The following is a 13,309-nucleotide window of genomic DNA, read 5'->3' on the forward strand; positions in this document are numbered from 1 at the left end:
AGCTGACTCTCATTCACACACAATCAGCCATGCTAATTAAGCCTCTCTCACTCTCATTGTCATGGTGAAGTATTGTTCTGAGTTTATCCAGTCATACCAAACCTTTCTATCTCTGTCTGCCTCTACTTTTCCTGACTATCACTATCTCTTTACTTCTACGCCTATTGTCTCCTCTTTACTGCCGTGTTTGCTGATCGACTGACCCTTGCTTGCTGTTTGACTATGATTCTAGTTTTGTGGTTTGGCTACGTTTCTTGTTTGCTATCCCACTCTCCCCTGCACATACATCCGTAAGTGCCTATACCCTGACAGGATACTTTGCCTCGATGGATGCAGCAGAGGAGATGAAGCAAACTGCTCTGAGTGCTCAGGGATGCCTCTTTGGAGAACACCAACAGATGCTTGCAGACCTCTACACCAAGATGGCACAGATAGCAGCTGTGGTGCCGCAGGCCCTCCTAACACACTCTGAAGCTTCTCTGAGTCCTGCTTATCAGCTCTCCATTCCAGAGAAATATGCCAGGGATGGCATCAATTAAAAAGGATTTCTACTTCAGTGCTTCTTGTACTTCTCAGCCATGCCTAACATCTCTGAGAAAAATAAGATCGCTAACTTTGTTTCGTTTCTCACTGGCAAAGCACTACAATGAGCTAGTGCAGTATGGAGGAATGGAGTGGAGCACACGACATCCTATGAATGTTTCCTTGAATTATTCAAACAAGTGTTTGATCACAAACCTGAGGGGATTGAAGATGGCGACAGTTTACTCACCATCACACAAGGTGCTAGGGGAGTCACAGAATATGCCCTGGACTTCAGAACTCTAGCGGCAGCCAGTGGATGGAATGAGCTGGCTTTAAAGGCAGTGTTTCGCTAAGGTCTTCGCCCTGAAATTCTAAGCGAACTGGCGTGTAGAAATAAACACCTTACCTTGGACTCCCTCATTGATCTAGTTATTTGACTGGATCATTTACTCTCCAACCGACCCTCTCTCAAGGAGGACACCAGACCTGTTCAGCATTCTGATGCCTCCACACCTATGCAGGTTTCACATACCCATTTGAAATGCTCTGAACAAGAGAGAAGGAGGAAAGAGGGGCTCTGTTTCTATGGTGGGAGTTCAGAGCATCTTATCACCCAGTGTCCTGTTCACCTACCTCACACCAGCCAAGCTGAGACCACTCCTGATTCGGTGAGTCCTATAAGAGAATTCAACTCACAGTCTTTTAAAATACCTGTATTGCTGAAACTGGCATCTTTGACACACGTTATCTGCCTTTTTTGACTCAGGGGTGGAGGGGAATTTCATCAACTGCTCAATCATCCAGAAGTTTGGTCTGCCCATAACCCCACTGCAGAGTCCACTCAGCATCAGGACCATCAATGGAGGACCAATAAGGGATGGTTTTGTTACTAGTCGCTCCGCTCCCATTCGTATTCATGTGGGTGCACTCCATTATGAATTCATTTCTCTCTATGTGACCACTACCGTTAATCACAATATCATCTTGGGATATCCTTGGTTACAGCTTCACAACCCACTAATCTCATGGCAGAATAAGGAGATCCTCCAGTGATCGTCCACATGTTTTCAGAACTGTCTTCTACATCACCAGCTCTGTCTCTCCTCGACTTCAGTAGAGAGTCCACAGCCAGATTCTATGGACAATGTTCCCGAGTGTTATTCTGACCTGAGAGAAGTCTTTAGCAAGGGTAAAGGTTGTGGTTTACCACCACATCGTCCATACGACTGCGCCATCAATCTTCTGAAAGGTACAGTGGTGCTTGAAAGTTTGTGAACCCTTTAGAATTTTCTATATTTCTGGATAAATATGATCTAAAACATCATCAGATTTTCACACAAGTCCTAAAAGTAGATAAAGAGAACCCAGTTAAACAAATATGAGAAAAATATTAAACTTGGTCATTTATTTATTGAAGAAAATGATCCAATATTACATATCTGTGAGTGGCAAAAGTATGTGAACCTCTAGGATTAGCAGTTAATTTGAAGGTGAAATTAGAGTCAGGTGTTTTCAATCAATGGGATGACAATTGATTGAAACATAGGGAAGTTTGGGCTTCCATGCTTAGACTGCTGCCTCCGCGACCCGGTCCTGGATAAGCGGAAGATGACGAGACGGGATGACAATCAGGTGTGAGTGGGCACCCTGTTTTATTTAAAGAACAGGGATCTGTCAAAGTCTGATCTTCACAACACATGTTTGTGGAAGTGTATCATGGCACAAACAAAGGAGATTCCTGAGGACCTCAGAAAAAGCATTGTTGATGCTCATCAGGCTGGAAAAGGTTACAAAACCATCTCTAAAGAGTTTGGACTCCACCAATCCACAGTCAGACAGATTGTGTACAAATGGAGGAAATTCAAGACCATCATTACCCTCCCCAGGAGTGGTCGACCAACAAAGATCACCCCAAGAGCAAGGCGTGTAATAGTCGGCGAGGTCACAAAGGACCCCAGGGTAACTTCTAAGCAACTGAAGGCCTCTCTCACATTTGGCTAATGTTAATGTTCATAAGTCCACCATCAGGAGAACACTGAACAACAATAGTGTGCATGGCAGGGTTGCAAGGAGAAAGCCACTGCTCTCCAAAAAGAACATTGCTGCTCGTCTGCAGTTTGCAAAAGATCACGTGGACAAGCCAGAAGACTATTGGAAAAATGTTTTGTGGATGGATGAGACCAAAATAGAACTTTTTGGTTTAAATGAGAAGCATTATGTTTGGAGAAAGGAAAACACTGCATTCCAGCACAAGAACCTTATCCCATTTGTGAAACATAGTGGTGGTAGTATAATTGGTTTGGGCCTGTTTTGCTGCATCTGGGCCAGGACAGCTTGCCATCATTGATGAAACAATGAATTCTGAATTATACCAGCGAATTCTAAAGGAAACTGTCAGGACATCTGTCCATGAACTGAATCTCAAGAGAAGGTGGGTCATGCAGCAAGACAATGACCTTAAGCACACAAGTCATTCTACCAAAGAATGGTTAAAGAAGAATAAAGTTAATGTTTTGGAATGGCCAAGTCAAAGTCCTGACCTTAATCCAATGGAAATGTTGTGGAAGGACCTGAAGCGAGTAGTTCCTGTGAGGAAACTCACAGTGAGGAAATTCTGTGAGGAAATTCTAAAGGAAACTTTTTACCCCCAGTGTGACAAGCGGGTGCGTGACCAGTGCCTTCATGGCTGCAGGAGCGGACGGCTGCTTGCTTGCACTGGATTACCTCCTCCCCTCCCCTCCCCCCTTACCCCTGATTCCCCCCTCAAGTCCCGTGTTTAAAGTGTACCTGTGTTGTAGTTGTGCTTATGCAAAGGTTTTTTAAATGTTCCCACACTGTACTCCTGACAGGAGCATAGTGGGGGGGGGGTTCTTTTTTTCCTTATCGCTCCTCATGTTGTGTTTCCTTTTTATTTTTATCCCTGTCTTCCTGTCCTGTCTACCCTATGTCAATTGTATATTGTATATGTATGGACAGGTTGACGGCTAATTTCCCTGGTACATGTGACTAGTGAAAAATAAAGGGCATCATCATCATCATCATCATCATCATCATCATCATCATCAACCCACCAACATCCCAGAGTTGAAGCTGTTCTGTAGGGAGGAATGGGCTAAAATTCCTCCAAGCCAGTGTGCAGGACTGATCAACAGTTACTGGAAATGTTTAGTTGCTGTTATTGGTGCACAAGGGGGTCACACCAGATACTCAAAGCAAAGGTTCACATACTTTTGCCACTCACAGATATGTAATATTGGATCATTTTCCTCAAATAAATAAATGACCAAGTATAATATTTTTGCCTCATTTGTTTAACTGGGTTCTCTTTATCTACTTTTAGGACTTGTGTGACAATCTGATGATGTTTTAGGTCATATTTATGCAGAAATATAGAAAATTCTAAAGGGTTCACAAACTTTCAAGCAGCACTGTATGTCACCTTCACGTAGTCAGATTTATCCCCTTTCTCAGAAGGAACAGACTGCCGTGGAAGACTACATCCAAGAAGCCCTCAAGCAGGGATACATATGTCCATCAAAGTCACCAGCTTCAGCGGGGTTCTACTTTGTGGAGAAAAAAGGTGGAGGTCTCTGACCCTGCATAGACTTTAGGGAATGTAATCAGATCTCTGTCAAATACCCCTATCCTCTTCCACTGGTCCCCTCAGCTTTAGAACAACTTAGTACTACCAAGCTCTTCTCCAAACTTGACCTGCGCAGTGCCTACAACCTGGTCAGAATCAAGGAGGGTGATGAATGAAAGACCGCCTTCAGCACTACCCTGGCCATTTTGAGTACAGGGTAATGCCTTATGGCCTTTCTTCAGCACCAAGTGTATTCCAATGTTTTATCAATGACGTGCCATGGGATATACTGGGCAGGTTTGTGATAGCATATATTGATGATATCTTGATCTACTCTCCCAATGAGAAGAGCCATCTGGGACATGTCAGATCAGTTCTCCAACACCTGTTAGTAAATCACCTCTATGTGAAAGTCAAGAAATGCGAGTTCCAATTGTGTCAGATCTCCTTTTTTGGGTTACATCATTGGCGCAGAAGGCATCAGTATGACTCCTCCAAGGTCTGTGCAGTCACGTCCTGGCCAGTGCCCATGTCTGTGAAGGATTTCCAATGTTTCTTAGGTTTCTCCAACTTCTATCATTGCTTTATTAGAAATTTCAGTACCATTGTTTCTCCTCTAACAGCCTTGCTCAAAAAAGGATCCAAATGCCTCCACTGGAACCCTTTGGCAGGGGAAGCCTTCAATCGACTCAAGAATGCCTTCACTTCAGCCCCAATCCTGCAACACCCTGACCCGACCAAGCCATTCACGGTCGAGGTAGATGCCTCCGACACTGGAGTTGGAGGGATTTTGTCTGAGCATTTCAGCGAGAGACCGAAACTCCACCTGGTGGCATTTTTCTCAAGAAAACTCACATCAGCAGAGAGAAACTGTGACATCAGGAATAGAGAATTACTAGTCATCAAGCTCACCCTTAAGGAGTGGAGACATTGGCTGGAAGGAGCCACATATCCCTTAGTGATATTGACCAAACATCAGAACCTAGAATATCTCAAGAAAGCCAAGAGACTTAACCCACACCAAGCCAGATGGGCACTTTTCTTCACATGTTTCAATTTCACAATCTCCTTTTGTCCTGGTTCAAAGAATACCAAGGCTGATGCCCTATCCCAAACCTTCAACTCGTGAAGTCATAGTCCTGAATCTCACCCCATTCTCTCACTCAACTGTTTCATCCAGATCGTTACTTGGGACTTAGATCAAGAAATAAAGAAATCTCAACCTCGGGAGAGCCCAGTAAACTGTCTGCCGGACCTTCTTTATGTCCCGAAACACCTCTGACGGAGGCTCATCACATGGGCACATGCGTCCCCCACCATGGGTCATCCAAGCAGCCAAGGAACTTACCAAATGCTGAAGCACAAGTACTGGTGGGAGAACATGTGAACAGAGGTCAACCAGTTCATCGCTTCCTGTTCTGAGTGTGCCCAAGCTAAAGTTCCATGAACCCCTCCTGTGGGTAAGCCCTGTCCCCTCCCTGTATCTCAAAGACCCTGGTCCCACCTGGCCATTGGTTTCATTACAGATCTACCACCATCTCCAGGTAACACCACCATCATGGTAACTGTAGACAGGCTCTGAGACTCATTCTGCTACCTGGTATTCCCAGGCCAAGTATGCACAGAACTCATTCAAGCACTCTGCTACCTAACTAAGAACACTTCAGTGCATGCTCAGCTACCAACCACCCCTTTTCCCATGGGACGACGCACCCACACAGGTACAAGCAGTTGAAGAATGTTTCTCACGAAGCCAAGCAATATGGGAGGAGGTTCACTAGTGCATTGAGTCTGTAAACACCAAGTATAAGGATTATGCTGACAAACACAGAAGTAGCAACCCAGAATTTTCTCCATGTGACAGAGTATGGGTCTCCAAGAGAAACCTCAAGGAACCCAACACATGCAGAAAGCTACAGACTTGCTACATCAGTCCATACAAGGTACCTCAGCATATCAATTAAGTTTCTTACAGACTAGAGCTCCCACTGCTCAGCTGGATAGCCCCCACTTTCACATTTCCTGCCTGAAGCCTGCTATTCAGGGTCCTCTGTCAGAGAATGCTCCCATCCAAGATCACCCACCTCTAAGCCTAGAAGGACAGCCCATCTACCAGATAAACAGAATACTTGATTCCAGACGCAGAAGAGGTCAGATTGAGTATCTAGTAGACTGGGATGGCTATGGATGAAAGGAGCAAAGCTGGGTGTGAGCCAAGGATATTCTGGACCCTCTTTTAAAGCAAGAATTCCACACACAGTACCCTGACAAGCCTGCACCTAGGGTTAGAGGGTGCCCCAGGAAGAATATAGCTCCCAGAGGGAGCTCCTTGGGGGGGTGTCTGTCAGCAAGGGCATTGAGAGTGACAGCTCTAGCTGAACTACAAACATGGCTTCTCAGAACTACAATGACCAAGAACCACAGTGCCCCCTGTGACTGGCTTATTGATTACAGCTGACTCTCATTCATGCACAATCAGCCACGCTACTATAAGCCTCTCTCACTCTCACTGTTATTGTGAAGTATCGTTCTGAGTTTACGCAGTCATTCCAAGCCTTTCTATTTCTGTCTGCCTCTAGTTTTCCTGACCCTCACTATCTCTTTGCTTCTACACCTATTGTCTCCTCTTTATTGCCCTGTTTGCTGATCAACTGACCCTTGCTTGCTTTTTGACTGTGATTCTAGTTTTGTGATTTGGCTATGTTTCCTATTTGCTACCCCACTCTCCCCTGCACATACATCTGTAAGTGCCTGCACCCTGACATCCATAAATGAGTCCGGTTTTCCAGATTAGGTGCCATTGATTAGACCCTCCTGCAGATGGAGGTGCAGGTGGAACCAGTCTTATTTAAATCTGATATCAAGAGTCTGGTGTTCTCTTTGCTATTGAAGTGTGTAGTGTTGTGAGATCTAAAGCGCTCTCTAAAGACCTCAGAAAAGAGGCTGTGGGTGTCAATGAATCTGGCAAGGGATTTAAAAAGATCTCTACATAATTAGAAATAAATAATTCTACTGTAAGGTAAATCATCTACAAGTGGCATAAATTTCAGACAACTGCCAATTTGTCCAGGACTGGCAGCAAATTCAGCCCAAGCACAAACTATTTCATGCTAAAAGAAGTCTCCAAGAATCCCAAAATGTCACCACTGCAGGATCTGTAGGTAACTCTTTCAGCTGTTGGTGTGAAACTGCATCCATCTACAATCAGAAAGAGATTGGACAGATGTGACCTCCATGGGAGGCGTGCCAGGAAATAGCCTTTGCTTTCCAGAAGGAATGTTAAAGCAAGACTTACCTTACCTTAGACCTTAGTTCCTCCTGTGCCTTTAGAGGCACATCGGGCAGCAAGCTTCCATGTCCGTTTATCGGCTGCTACTGTCTCCGCTTCCTCCCAGGCGATGTTTGCCCTTTTTAGATCTTCCAGGAATGTCCTTTGCCAGGTGTTTTTTGGCCTTCCTCTCTTTCTTCTGCCGTCTGGAGGAACCCAGGTCATGGCTGTTTTGGAGTGTCTGTGTCTGGGTAGGCGGAGGATGTGTCCTGCCAGCTGCATCCTCTTGGCTGTAATAATGTCACTGAGCGGTCTTGATTTAGCCCTTCTGAGGATTTCATTTGTTATGTGCTCTTGCCACCTCACCTTTAAGATCTTCCTTAGGTTTCTCTGGTGGAAGGCATCCAGCTTTTTGGTCATTCTGACAAAACGCTTCCATGTCTCGCTTGCATATATTGCAGTGGGTAGGACTATGCTGTTATACAGTCGGAGTTTTGTGTCAAGGTTGATGTTGGTTGCTGTCCAGATAGTATTCATCCTTCGGAACACTGAAGTGGCTTTCCCTACTCTGCAGTTGATGTCTGGCTCCACATCGCCTCTGTTGCTGATAACACTGCCAAGGTAAGTAAACAGATCAACTGTCTCCACCTGGCTGCCATTGACAATGATGCTCAGTGATGTTTGACTGATGTGGTTTCCCACCTCCATTGTCTTGGTCTTCTTGGAGCTCACTCGCAGCCCAGCTTTCCCGGCAAACTCCTCTAGCCTTGTGGTTAGGTGTTGTAGATCCTGGTTGTTTTCAGTCAGCAGGGCTAGGTCATCTGCAAAATCTAGGTCTGCCAGCCTTGCTTCATCCCTCCATTTGATACCCTCTCTGCCTTCTCTGGTGGTCTTCTTCAGAACGAAGTCGATTGTCAGAAGAAAGAGGAAGGGTGAAAGGATGCAGCCTTGTCTGACACCTGTGATGATGTTGAAGAAATCTGTTGTTCCTTCCTCCATTCTTAAGCAGCACCTTGAGTTTGCATAGAGGCTCTTAAAGATACTGACAAAGTGTTCTGGTATTCCATATGACAGAGCAATGTTCCAGAGAGTCTCCCTGTGTATACTATCGAATGCTTTCTTAAAATTGATGAAATTCAGTGCTAATGGTGTTTGATGTTCAAGGCATTGATCAATGATGTTTCTAAGGGTGAATATCTGTTCTGTGCATGAGCAATTACTACGAAAACCAGCTTGTTCTTCTCTCAACCGGCAGTCAACATCTTTCTTCAACCTCTTCAAGAGCACTGTGCAGAACACCTTCCCAGGGATGGATAAAAGAATAATTCCCTGCCAATTGTTGCAGTTTGAGAGGTCCCCTTTCTTTGGGAGCTTCACAATCATGCCCTCTTGCCAGTCCCTAGGGACCTGTTTCTCCTGCCAACAGCGGTCCATCAGCTTGGTCAGCATCTCCACTATAGGCTCATCCCCATGCTTCAGCATCTTTGCCGAGATCTCATCTAGTCCTGCTGCCTTGTTGTTTTTCATAGCTTTAATGGCTTCTATGGTTTCCTCTGTCCTGATAGGCTCCTCACAGACCTCCAGTGGATCTGGTATTTCTTCTGTTTCGAAGTTGAACAGAGTACCTGGTGTTGGCTGGTTTAGGGTTTCCTGGAAATGTTCCATCCACCGTTGGTTTTGTTCTTCTGTAGTCACCAATATCTTCCCATGTTTGTCCTTTACAGGCACGTTTGAGTTGTTGTTCCAGTTTCCAGAGAGCTCTCTGACGAGATGATACAGGGTCCTTGAATCGTTTCTCTTAGCTGCTTCCTCGGCCTCAGCGCCTTTCTTTTCCAACCAGTGCCTTTTGTCTGCATGGCAACTCTTCTTCACTTGGCCATCAAGGTCACGGTACTGTTGATCTGTTCGTTTCTCTTCCTCCTCTGTTTTTGCTCTATTACCCTTCATCTTCTTTCTTTCATCAATGAGCTTCCAGGTAGGCTCCTGTATCCATTGCTCTTTCCTTGAACCCCACCTTCTACCGATGGTTTCTTTTGCATTTCTTGTGACTGTTTCCCTGAAGAGTGCCCACTGATCTTCTAAGTCTGGCCCCATCTCTTGCAATCGCTGGAATCTGTTTTGGAGGTTGAGCTGGTACTGTTGGCTATCATCAGGGTTTTTGAGCTTCTCACTTGCATAGGGTTTCACTTTCTTCTTCACTGTGAGCTTCTTCAACTGCAGCCTCACCCTTGCCCCTAGCAGGTGGTGGTCTGAACCTACATCCGCTCCCCTGAAGACTGACATCGAGAAGTGACGACCTCCAGCGTTGGCTAATACAGATGTAATCAATCTCATTTTTTGTTGTCCCACCGGGTGCTCTCCATGTTTTCTTGTGTATCATCTTGTGCTGAAAATAGGTATTTCCAACGTTGAGGCTGTTGATGTTACAGAAAAGCAAGAGACGTTCCCCATTGTCGTTAGTCTTCTGTGCTGTTCCAAATGGTCCAACCACAGTGTCAAACCCTTGTCTGCTACTGTCAACTTGAGTGTTGAAGTCACCCATCAAGATTTTCAAGTCATGACTGGGGATGTTGTCAAAAGTATCCTGTAGCTGGTTGTAGAACTGGTCTTTATCACTGTCCTCAGCATCTTCCGTTGGTGCATACACCTGGACTATAGTGGTCTTTCCATGTCTTGACTGGAAGCGTGCTGTGATGATCCGGTCGCTGACAGGCTTCCATCCGATAAGGGCTCTGGTGGCTTCCTTATCCAAGACCATGCCAGCTCCACGGCAGTGCTGGTCCTCATGTCCGGAGTAGAGGACTGTCCTTCCATCATTGCACAACTTCCCACTCCCGGTCCACCTCATCTTACTGATTCCAAGGATGTTGAGTTGGTACTCATCAAACTCCCTCAGCAGCTGTGCCATCTTCCCACTCTGGTACAAAGTTCTTACATTCCAAGTTCCAATCTTCATTTCGCTTTTGGCATTCAGAATCCGGCACATCGGGGCCCTAACTTCCTTGCAGCTTTCATCAGGGTCCGTCACTGTAGGATCTGGTCCACTGCCATCTTCCTTGCGCCGATATCTTCGATTTTCACTTGCTGTTCCTGTAGCGGTTTTTAGGTTTTTACAGGATTGGGGTGCTGACCCAACGCCTAACTCCGGTGTTTATGGAGAGGGCAGAACTGCTAATTAGTACCTCCCTGGTGCCATAAGCCCCCCGAAGGTTACAGGTCTCCCATGCACCAGACCCAGGCAGACACCAGGTAGGAACAAGCTGCTACACCTCATCAAGGTTACACAGTTCCTTGTTCTGTTGGGATGCAGGCCCCCAGAACCGTAGCAGTACCCCCAGAACCGTAGCAGACTAAAGCAAGACTACAGTTTGCCAATGAACATACAGACAAAGACCAGGCCTTTTGGAATAACATGCTCTGGACAAACGAATCAAATGTGTGGCGCAGACCAAAGACGGCTTTTCAAGAGAAGTACCTCATATCGACTGTGAGGCACAGTGGTGGAAATGTTATGGATTTGGGTTGCTTCACTGCCTCAGGGACTGGGAAGCATGCATTCATTGATTCAACTCTGAATTCTGAATCATATCAAGGAGTGCTTGAAGATAATTCAAGGCCATCTGTTCAAAAGCTGAAGCTGAACTGGAGGTGGACCTTTCGACAAGATAATGATCATAAGCACACTTGCAAATCAACCAAGGAATTGCTCAAAAAGAAGAAATGGAGGGAAAAGGAATGACCTCGTCAAAGCCCATATTTGAACCCCAGTGAAGTGTGTGTGTGTGTGTGTTTAAAAAGGGTAGAGCATGCAAGAAAACCCTCGGACATCTTGCAACTGGAGACATTTTGCATGGAAGAGTGGTAAAAAAAAAATTCAGCAAGCCGATGTCAGAGACTGGTGGACAATTATACAAAACACAGACAAGAACTCATTTCTGTTAAAATGGGGAAAATACTAGCTTCTGAAGCCAAGGGTGTATTTACTTTTTCCAGGGTGTCCTTACTTTTGTTGGCTGATTTTTTTTTTTTTTTTAGTTAAATTCTGAATGACTACAAAATGTCAATTTCATATCACCTTTATCTCCAGGCATTGTATCAGAGAGAGGGAAATGTTTGCTTAATTTTGAGAAAAATCAACAATTTTCATGGGATGTACTTATTTTTTTCACATGACTGTATGTTCTTCTCAAGTCACTACACAACTCCTGTCCAGTGATGGACACATGCTTTAGCTTGATGGTTCAGGGCTTCCAAGTCCTCAAAGGTGCATGGCTCTTGGAGGAGAGGGCAGACCAGCAGATGTTCCATAGTCTGCGCCTCCCTGCAGTCACAAGTCACTTCACCATTGTTGTATCCCCAGCTTTGCATGAGGGATTTTCATCTTCCAGTAGCTTTTCTCAGGCAGTTGAGACATAGCCAAAAGGACCATACCTCACAAGAGCCAGATGGGATGGACTTCTTGGGAACAAGGGATAGCTTGTTTGATGCACTGCGAAGATGCTCAGACCAGAGTGCTATCCTCCAGTTGTGGGGACCATCCTGGAGAGCTTTGACAGAGTGTTGGAAGCTGTTCCCAGATTTGAGCCTCTTCTCCACTGGTTCTTGTTGGAAGAGTAGGTGGATTGGGTCATTTTACTGCTTGTTCTCTTTATGAGACATAACCATCCTTCTAATATGTGGGGGAGCAATGCCACTCAACAGGTAGAGATCATTTATTCTTGTTGGTTTGAGGCATCCAGTGATCACTCTGTAGGCAGCATTCAAGACTTGGTCAATCTTGGCAGCATGGGCCGACCTGCTCCAGACTGGGGTTGCATATTCTGTGGCAGAGAAACATTGGGCAAGGGCTGTGGTGCAGATGGTACTGGCATCTGTGCCCCATTTGGTGATTGCCAGCTTCTTCAGGATGGAGTTCCTGGCACCGAATTTCACCTTGGTCTTGGCAATGTGATTCTTATACAGTAGGTGAGCAAGTTATTCAAAGTGACATCTTGGTAGGTAGGAAGGCATATAAGCATTTATTCTAGCCACATTCCTTGGATGTTAGCAATTGCGCACTCTGATTGGCTACTCTACTACTAGGCTATCAGCTCATATACTGTGAGTAGAGAAAAACAAAATGGCAGAGCACAACAAGTCAGATATATAACTTTATCAAGTATTTAAAAGAAACAGAAATAGCTAAAAGGATTTTTTTTAAATCCCCACTTGCCCCTCCTTTGGGCAGTCTTTTTGTTCCCTCAAGCTTGGGTCCTCTACCAGATGCTTGGGAGTTTGAGGGTCCTGCACAGTATCTTAGCTGTTCCTAGGACAACACTTTTCTGGACAGAGATCTCAGATGTTGTTCCTGGGATCTGTTGAAGCCACTCTCCCAATTTGGGGGTCACTGCACCGAGGGCTCCTATCACCACAGGGATCACTGTTGTCTTCATCTTCCACATCTTTTCTAGCAGTTCTTTCAGCCCTTGGTGCTTTTCAAGCTTCTCAAGTTCCTTTTTCCTGATGTTATTGTCACTTGGTATTGCCACATCTATCACCACAGCCTTGTTCACCCATTTGTCCATCACTACCATGTCCAGTTGGTTAGCCATTACCAGTTTGTTTGTTTGTATCTGGAAGTCCCACAGGAGCTGAGCTTGGTCATTCTCAACCACCTTCAGAGGTGTGTCTCACTTTGACCTTGGGACTTCCAGTCCATACTCAGCACAGATGTTTCTGTACACTATGCCAGCCACTTGGTTATGACATTCCATGTACACTCTTCCTGTCAGCATCTTACACCCTGCTGTTATGTGCTGGATTGTCTTGGGGGCATCTTTGTACAGTCTGCACCTGGGGTCCTGCCTCGTGTGGTAGACCCTGGCCTCTATCGAGCTTGTGCTTAGGGCCTGTTCCTGTGCAGCTCTGATTAGTGCCTCTGTGCCATCTTCCAG

Source organism: Neoarius graeffei, chromosome 5 (assembly GCF_027579695.1).
Source record: "Neoarius graeffei isolate fNeoGra1 chromosome 5, fNeoGra1.pri, whole genome shotgun sequence".
Classification (NCBI taxonomy): Eukaryota; Metazoa; Chordata; class Actinopteri; order Siluriformes; family Ariidae; genus Neoarius; species Neoarius graeffei.